Source organism: Thunnus thynnus, chromosome 14 (genome assembly GCF_963924715.1).
Source record: "Thunnus thynnus chromosome 14, fThuThy2.1, whole genome shotgun sequence".
In the NCBI taxonomy this organism is placed as follows: domain Eukaryota; kingdom Metazoa; phylum Chordata; class Actinopteri; order Scombriformes; family Scombridae; genus Thunnus; species Thunnus thynnus.
The window spans coordinates 3,087,757-3,098,025 of record NC_089530.1 but is presented as its reverse complement, the minus strand read 5'-3'; positions in this window follow the sequence as shown (position 1 = coordinate 3,098,025).

Genomic DNA, 10,269 nt, shown 5'->3' with positions numbered 1-10,269 from the left:
AATTCACCTCGGTGTTGAGGAATATAATGATCAAAACATACTAAGTGAGAGAAAATACATGTACAACAAATGTCAAGTAATCAAAAATATAAAATTGAAATTTACAGTCTAAGATTTGTAAATTATTTTCCAAACTGAAAAGAACTATTGCAGAGTTTAAATGTGCACAAAATGCACATTACTCTGCCTTTGGTTGAGGATAAACATCAGTAAGTCTTAGAAATTATAGAAAAAAGATGTTGTTAATAACTTGAGATCTTGTCTTAATCATCAGATATCTGACTTTTTCTTACCATGCCTGTGTGTAAACCAGAAGTGTTGACAAGCAAACGTAGCATATAACTCTGTGGAGCAGATTCACTGTTCAACTGTTTTCTTTCCAAAAAACATGACATCATAACTTGACATCCATCAGAATGATGTCACAAAACGTATTCATGTCCTTCTGGCTAATACAGAACATTTAAAATGAGCAAAACAACCAGAGTGATAGAATAAATGAAAATTGAGTTTCTGTCCTCTATCCATTCCATTCTTCCACCTAGAGCATCTATAGTACTACTCACATGCAAAATGATGACATTTCTGAATAGCCAAACTGAAAAAAGGAATATATGTCATACCTGGGTGACACATATAGTGACTGTGCCATGTTGCTTTAAAGCTATTTAGACACCAAGAAATTCAAACTTGTTTTACTGTAGTCTAACATTGTAAACTCTATTCCAGAAACCAAACAACTAATCACAGACTGTGGCGCTGAGGCCTCATCTAAAGATAAAACAAAACATTATGAACAATATATTACGTGTACCTTCCATAACTCATCTATTAGACCTAGAAGTATAGACTGCTTTTTCATCAGTCTATGAATTACACTATGTGGCTTACTTTATCTCATCACTAATTTATAATTCATATTTAAGAATAATCAATGCACAATTCCTGACATTTGTATGTCCAGTAATTCAAACATAGTTATATATTTATATATTTAATAGCAGTTTAAATTTTTAATCCTAAATCAAATATCTGTCAATAAGAAACTGTGGTTGGTCTGTTTTGCTTTGGTCACAGAAAAAGCATCTAATATTATAACAAATTTCCTGATAAGGAAATACATTTTATAACAAGAAAATGTTCTTCTTACAAAGAGATACTTTTTCTCATTAACACAATCTATTTTTTCAAAATGAAAAAGTTTTCTCATTATATTGAGTAACTGAGCACATTTATTTAGTCATGATGGCAGCAATACACTGACGTATAAAATGAAGCATTACCGCTCTTTTTTTGGTTTATTCTCTAGTTTTTATCACTTGGATTATTTAATAGTTGATTTAGCCAAATGATTTCCCAAAAAGTAAAAAAAAAAAAAAAAAAAACCCACGCACTTCATAGGTCACCACAGGGTACAGTCTGAAACTCCTAGTTCTAGACCAATCTGATTAAATGTTGATGGTGTAATGTACAGTAATCCAGATGATGTGGTTTTATCATTTGTCACTACTTCACATCAACAACTGGGTATTTTAGAATTGCTGATAGTGCAAGCTATGAGTAAAAAAGGAGGGTGGGTGTGGGGATGTGAAAAGGTGATTCAGAGGAACTATTGCGAAAAAATGTGAAAATATTTCAAAAGATTTCCCATCAGTGAGGTGATCATTTAAAATTGAGACATAACATAATATTATACAATGGATTAGTAGATTTAAAACATACATAGCTCAAGACGGCAGTGCAAGGTATATGAGTAGCTGCTGACTAAACTAAATGTCCTTTGTGTGTTTAGGTAGGGTGGAGGTTAGGTTACTGCCGGCAACTCCAGCTCACCCTGGCTGGAGCACTTACTCATTTGTCTGAGGTTTAGCACCATTTTCAATCTACTCTTCCATCCATGAATGCAGACAAGAAATTTCATTAGACTGAGTTTAGAGGTTAGGCAGTAAACAAAAATGTGCTAAAACAATTTCTCAAGAAGAGGAAGAGATCGGTGCCCCTCCTCCTCTCTGTCATCTCTTCTACTGCATTAATAAGGCACCTCGGGTGAACCACATCACCACACATTCCAGGAAAAACAATCATGACTGGGCCTGTCCACCCCCAGTGCATACACAACCTGTCCAGCCCCTGTACATACACCATAACCTGATATAATCGAAACTCCTGTTTATCATGGTTAGCGATGCCTCTACTTAGCAGAAGTTCCCTGGAAAGCTGGTGCTGTTTGTGTCTGCAAGCACATGCATACAGTGGTGATCATGTGACTTATGTAAATGTGAAAGAGAAGCTTCTAACCTGGGCCAGAAACCTCTAAACAGAAAGTGAATGCTGCCATAAAGATTTGATGGGAGCTAAAAGCTTATGAGTGACCTGATGATGGGCTTTTAACAGGAAGTCAAGTGTTACTGGATGATGGAAGTGCTTTTATGCTGTAGTCAGCTGCAGATGTATAGATAAACAACACTGGACTGCTTTACATCCCCACCAGCAGGCAGACACACATATACTGTCCTCCCTATGGAGCATTTCCTGTAAACCCGCTGTGCTGATAAATTACCGAGCAGGAACTGAGAGCTGAGCACCCACTGCTTCACACTATACTACCACTGTTCAGAAATGTGGATTCATAATGAATCTACTTATGAATTATTTAAAGAGATTTTAGTTGTATAAGATGAGTTTTTTTTTGGTAATGCTTTCATCGACAGGTCTGTATTTTACTAATATTTTCAAAGAAGCTTCCAGGAAAGAATCGTCATTTGGTCCTTTCATATGAAAAACAGAAACAGTTTTCTCATGGTACATTTTCAATTAAATAATTCCACTTAATTCCTAGCCTAAAGGTCTTATAGTCAGTGCACAGTAAGTCAGGTGAACATGCAAACGTGAAATTCGTTGACAGGAAAGCAAATAATTCAACATACAGTATATAGAGGATAACTTTTACAATAATAAATGAGTTACGATTGAGTATGGACATAGGTTTAAATAGAACTTTTCTTTACAGGGAATTCCTATTATCCCTGTAATTTGTTCCAAATTACATAGAAAACTTCCTAAAATGAAGGATCCTTAATAGTGATTATCACCCAAGATGTACTCTCATGAATTATTCAAATGCAGTAGAGTGCTTTAACTGGACCTGCCAAATTGTTGGAGTGTTCTTTTCATGGTCCTTATAATAATGAATTCATTTCTATGATAGATGCAAGTAAAAAATGTATGTTAAAGATGAAACTCAAGTTCTAATGAACATTATGATCCTGACTCAAACTAACCCAAACCACATAGTGTATATGTCAATATTATATTTAGTCACAGGTTTACTAGTTTACTCCTAATACATTTCCTAGTTTTTATCTCAATATAAGGAGCTTATCCAAGAATTAAGACAATTTGACCCATTATCTGTCATGTCTGGAACATAGATTTTACACTGTAACTCTGACTGAAACATGGATAAATGAATCTGTGGTCTATCTATCTAAACTGCAGAATTTCTAAACAATACATTCACCCTTATTATGCATGAGTGACCATTATTGACCATATTTTTGCTAGTTTCTTTGATTGGCATTCAAAATATGTGGTATACTGTATATTGACAGTATTTGTGAGCATTTACCCATATTCAGTTTGCCTCAAAAATAACAAATTAAAACAAATATAATCTGTCAATCATTACCACAGAGTATACATGAAGAACAATATGGGTAATGTCAGGTCTAAGATAGCATGTATGATTGGTAGAATATTCAACCAAGTTGTATAAAAAATATATATCTTGATATATGTTAATATACTGTGTCTTACTTATGATGAGATACAAAAAAGTGACACTGAAATTTAAAGAATCAAATCTTAAATAATAATAAGAAAACATCTGGTTGTCCTTCTCTCAGTTTTAAATGGAGATAAACTGTTTTTTGATCCACATGAAATTTTGTGTGACTTTAATAATTTACTAATGTAAGTGCATCGCACACTTTAGGTAGTGCTTTAGAGTAGGACACTATCCATGTAAGTTACAATTTTATCCACCATAATTAGATGAAGTGGTGAAACTTTACTTTAATTCCCCTTATTTAGCATTCACGAGCAGTAATGTACTTGTTAGCAGATATCAGTGCTTATTAATGTATTTTTCAACAACTATATCTCCTCCTGTGGGCACCCATGAGTGGAGCATGCTATATAAACAGATAATGAATGTCAATATAGTAAAACACAGTTTTAATAATATAAAATATGTCTTTACAAAAGAGAAGCTATAGTCGTTGACGAATACTGTACATTGCATACCGTACATACCATGCACCCTTTATAAAGCTTTCATCTTTGGTTGATCACAGCTGTAAGATGGAGAAGCAAAATTCTTAAGGTGTTGTCAGACAGTTAGCAGTTTCTGCTGCATCTGCCTCAGTAGGAAACAACTTCACTACTGCAGCCGCCAGCTACCTTTGACCCCAATAACTACCTGTCCAGTACACTACATGCTGCTGCTATATACCTACAGTAACCTCATCCCTTAGCCAAAATACAGCGGGTTGTAGCTTAAAGTAGAGAAAATTGTTAGCAATAATGTCATGATGAATACAGAAAGTTTTGCTAACTCATACTATTATCACTGTTTAATGACCTTGACTTTTGTGGTCACATGGTGAGCCATGACAATAAGTTGAAATACTTGAATTGTCTGATTTGTCTTTTCTGGGGCACAGATTTCTCACATAATATATTTGGATTAGTCTTTTTTTGAGACCACATACCCCATTAAGACAGGTATATCTAGTCTGTAATAGTATTCACTTCCTTCTATTTTTAAGATGTATTATGATGAAATGTTTATTATGAAATGTATAATGTATTTTGTACAGTACCCTTTTTTGTCTGATATATATATTTTCTCTTTTCTCTATTTATTTTGATATGTATCTCATTATGAAGACATTTGTATATTTTGTACTCCATGATATATGGCATTTTATGTAAAGGTGTGCATGGATGTACTCATCCTCTTTAGTATTAGAGATGGCATAGTCTTACTGTGCTCTGACATTAATTGCATCTCATTATCTTGTTGATATGAGTCTTATGGAAATGTATATTTATATCTGATTTTGTAAGGTGTAATCATAGTCACTGTTGCCTGTTGTTTACTTTTTTTGTGCATTTGTATTAGAAAATGAGATGCTGCGTGTGAACCTGTTGGATCCTCTGTCGATCAACACCTGATTATTTAAAGACACACGTGATGGCAATCAAGCACAGAGCGAATCTGATGAAGCAACATGTGAAATGCGTAGTTGGCTCCTTTTGTATCTTAATGTAATTCCCTAATAAAATAGTGTCTATCCTGGTCTCCTGGTATCCTTGTATGCGTAGAAATACTTTTTTGATTTTCAATATTTTGAAAGGTGTGATCGTAAGGAAAGTTCACAGTGCTGTTGTTTTAAATCAACCAGTTTCTGTGTAGCTGTCAGCAGATACTAGATTCTCTGAACATTGACCTGACAGTTAATAATTGACATGATGTCCCTTTAGCAGCCAGCGATACAGGCCTTAACAGAGGAAAACAATCTGCTGGGCAGTAAAACAGACAAAGGAGGATGGTATTTAGAGTATTGCTGGTGAATTATCTGAGTTAAACGAGTTCATGTTTCATGTGGAACTAGGAATTATGAATTATGTATTGTGCATTGTGTTTGCTGAGTGTCAAAGTTCATTCTTGGCCTTGGAAATAGTTGTTTGACCAAAAAAAGATCAAATAGATATCTGAGCCATTGCCATGAAAACTAAGCAAAGACAACGAGATAAGGTGGAAAGTTCAGGAAAAAGCTAGTAATCAGACCTTGAGTCAGGATTTTCTTTTCATCAAGTGTTGTTGTTGAAGATCAAAAGCGAAAGAAAAGGAAACTTCTCACTGTTCATCCCTAATCTGATCTCAGTGCAGTTACTCATTGATCAAGAGCGGTTAGGTTATAAACACCAAGCCCATACAGCTACAGCCATGCTGGTGGCTCTGTGAGGCTGTACTTGGCAATGTGCTCACAGTGATAAAGCTAACATGCTGGTGTTCTGCAGGTATAATGTGTACCACAATTACCAGCATTAGCATTAACATTTTCTAATTAGCACTAAACAGGTGAGGCTGATGAAATGTTACTAGTTTTGTATTTGGTTTTAAATAAAAGTATTGGACAAATTTAAATTTGACATGATGATGCTAGATGAAAAGTCAGGAGATCACCAAACTTATTACAATTCATCCTGCTTTTTCTTGATTTTATGATACTTTTTTGCTGAAAGTAATAATTCAGTTTTTTTATATATTGTCTTCTCTGTCTTTTTACTTTCTGCTCTCTTTTTTCGTCCTCCTGTAAAGCTCTGTCACTGTGTTACTTCTGTTTTTAAAAGCATCTGCTTGCTTGCTTCTTCTCTGGCACCATTCCTCACACTCCCACCCGTTTGCTTTCTCTACTAATTAACCAAGTTCATCTGGAGCCTGGGAGCTTGTTATACATTCCAGTATGATAGTGGAAGGACATTGTACTTGTTTGTGTGTGAGATAGAGAGAATATTTCACTGTTAGAAATTCCACAATCGATAAGAAATCTGGTTAGAATAAACTTTGTCTCTTTGGTGACAAAAAAAATACAGTCAAGGTCAGCGGGGTATGTGTTCAACTTGAACAGGAGGATGGTTGATAGACTGCTCTGTTTCTCCAGATTTTCCTCATGTTCTACTTTTACTGAACTGTTACAGCTTCAGTATGATTTAAAAAGAGATGTGCAGCTGCAGATGAAATGCAAAATACCATTAGATTTTTTTACAGGATCAGTTCAAAAGTCCTCACCATTGTTGTTTGTTTAGCTTTAATTATTTAGGGAGTAGGTACAAGTCAGCAGAAAAGACCTAATGGTTGTGAAGATGCTTAGAAGTGATGTCGCTTAAAGATCAGAATATCACTATAAAATGTAAGTTGCATGTCAGAAATACCTGTTTCCTTAAACTGATCTGACATTGAAGAATCTCCTCAACAACTTCAAATGGGCTCAGTCACAATTTTCCCTGTTTGCTGCAGCCTTTATGTTAATATGACGGCATTCAATTCAGATTGTGCTGTGTTGGATATGTTACAGAATGATATTAGGTCCATTCTAGCTCTGCAGTTGTAACAGTGGCTCTGGGCCTTATTCAGACACGAGACCGACATGTTAAGCCCTTACATTTCTGTGACAAGGTCTGAAAGGGTTTGCAGTAGAAGCACTATCAGACCAATTTTGATTGAGATGCCAATGGCAGGTAAGGAATGGTATCAGTTTTAGAGAGTAACAGAAAAGTAATGAGTAATAAGATTACTTTCCTCACTAATTAATGAGTAAAGTAAGAAATTATACTTTAAGAGAATAATGAGTAATTAGTAATACTAATTTTTTATAGCCAACAGTTGCCCTTGGAGAATACCTGAAAAAAAAATTAAAGGTGATTGTTGTAATGTGGTTTCAGTTTGCAATCACGAGTAATAGGGCTCATTGTACACATTTGGGTTTGAATTCAACAATGATATAATCTGCTCATCCCTCAGTCCCTACTGGTAAAGGAACCAGATGGAGGGACAGCCAGTAGTGGTGTTGGACAACTCCACCCCCAACAGGTTAACTCCCATGTCTCAAACACATTTAAGTGTGCCACTACTAGAGTTTCATGTAAACAGAAAATAACAAGGCACTGCTTCATATCTAACAGAAGATTTTCTTTTCTCAACAGGTAATAAACATGATTGCCCTCTTGAATCACAACTTTATTCATGGTGGGGTGTACTTCAGTGACCAATGGAATTTTTTTAGTGGTTACATTCCTGATGTAGTGGCACCCAAGGCAAACTGGCTGCAGGTGAGGAGTCAAAAAAGCTTGCCTTAAGCTGGGACACTGGGGCCACGCCTGGAAGTCCTGCTCACAAGGAGAGTCTGGTGGCCAGGTCAGCTATAGATTGCTTGGCCAGAAAATGTCGAGAAAGCAAGGAATGTTTTACACATTGTGACCCCACTGTGGCACTGATATCATATTCTGTGACTGAAGTGTTGGAGCCCTCAATTTTCCTAGCTGGTTCCTCTATGTTTTTTTAAAAAAAATTTTATCTGGTTTTCAGTTCTGTTGAACTTCAATTTGTTAAGTTTGCAGAAAACACTGGGTGCAGAGGAAAACCAGTAAAATTTCTATCTATGTTTCTTGAGGACAAGCAGGACTGACAAACATTTCTAGGGATGTCTTTTCAGACTGTAGTTCTCTCCAGTTTTAATTATTCTCCAATTTTACTGGATTACTGTTTGTAGATTTGTAAAGTGTACAGAATAGCACTAGCAATTGGAATCATTACTCCCAAATAGAGGGAGATCTAGACCCATACATTCATGTTAATCTGAAGATGTGTAATTGAATATGCAATTTGTTTTTGGTTACATTATGCCTTAATGAAGACTTAGTCTATAATAGGAATGATGCACGGCTGTTTCTTCATGAAGGTGCATGTATTACTGCCAGTGTGCAGTTTGAACTCAAATTAACTACATACTCAAATATACATAACATTGAAAGTGTAACCCTACTAATAGACATACAATTCTTGTTGTGATTGCACCAATTGTCACACATAAGGAAGTGAATCACTCACTCTTCAAACTCAACAGTGTAATCTGACACTGCTAACTGCCTTCCTCCCACTCTGCCTCCTTCCTTCACTGCCCCCTCCCTCCATTCCTCCTCTTTTCTTTTCTCCCTCTTTATCCCTTTATACTGGCTAAGTGGTGGCCACTGTAAACTGACCTGTCTTTCTTCTGCTTCCACATCCGTCTGTCTTTCTGTGGGAAGGATGGATGACTGATGAGGGGGAAGAGCAAAAGATAACATCACTTAATTGCTTTTTGAAAAGTCCCCCTTCTTTTACGCTTACTTGCTCTGAAGTTGTGAGAGGGTTCAATTGTAGAGAATAGAGAATATACAGAAAGCTTATTGAATAATAAGCATATGGACATATGGAGTGATACTTGAAATGACAAACTTCATAGTTCTCTTTCTTTCTTTAATTCCCATCTTAGAATGATCCCTTGTGTTCAGGCATATATTTACTGTTCCCTCCATGGCAGTGAAAGGATTTCACAACAGTTACATTACATGTAAATATGGATATGAATATGGGTATTGAATGTTTTTCTTTTTTATTCTTGTCCTTCAGGCAGCAAAGGGTCAATATTGGGAACCCCCCATGTTTCCACAGCATGAATTAAAATATTAATTCATGCAGTTTTATAGATATGTTTTATAGATACTACATTGTATGAGCACTGGGATAATAATCAGCTACTACATGATGTATGTCACTATAACTGAATGAACTATGAACAGTGGGAGACATCCTTCCCTGGAATATTTGAAAGTCCAGCTCTACATAAGGTCGGTTGAAAGAGTCTGTAATTGTAAATTAATCTAATCCAAAAAAAACACTAATAGTCTATGTAAGCAGCCATGGTTGTGTTCACACTAGAAAACAAAATTTCTGAATTGTAAAAAATGGACAACTCAATCTATCTTAAAACAGTAGTCAGGTGTCCATATGAACAGTGAAAGAGGTTTTCCTCACTGGAATCATTCCTCCTGTTCATACTGGCTATTAAAAGATCCCCTTCAAATGCACTTTCAAAGGAAGTGATTGGGGCCAAAATCCACAGTGTGTCCACACCAACCCAGTCTCACATCAAAATGTATAATAGCTACGTTGGTCCACAGTGCAAAATGTGCTAGTTTCACAATAATGGCTCTAAAATTGTAACATCCCTACATTGTTTGTTTTTAGCCTATTCTTTTTTATAGGCCTGTCTGCGTCTGTCTCTTAATGATGTCTTTAACATTTCTCAACACAAAAACACATAAGTGTCCTTGATATCTCAACAATAAGATAGGTTAAAAAAGAAACGTACAAAACGTAGGCATCTTCCAATCCTAGCGTACACTCGCTCAGTAAGTTCTATTAGATTCTCTAGAATATCCTCTATACATGATTGTACCATACCATTTTGTTGCACTGCATTTGGACAGTCAGCTTTCTCTGTGAAAGCCACAACTCAGTAGAATGCCCTTCCTGATGATATGAAGAGCTGCAGTCCAATCAATACATTCAAAACCATTAAAAAATCTAGCTAAAAACCACTCAGCTCTGCAACCACTGAATCTAAATTTCATCTATGGTCTTCATATTAACACGAATAA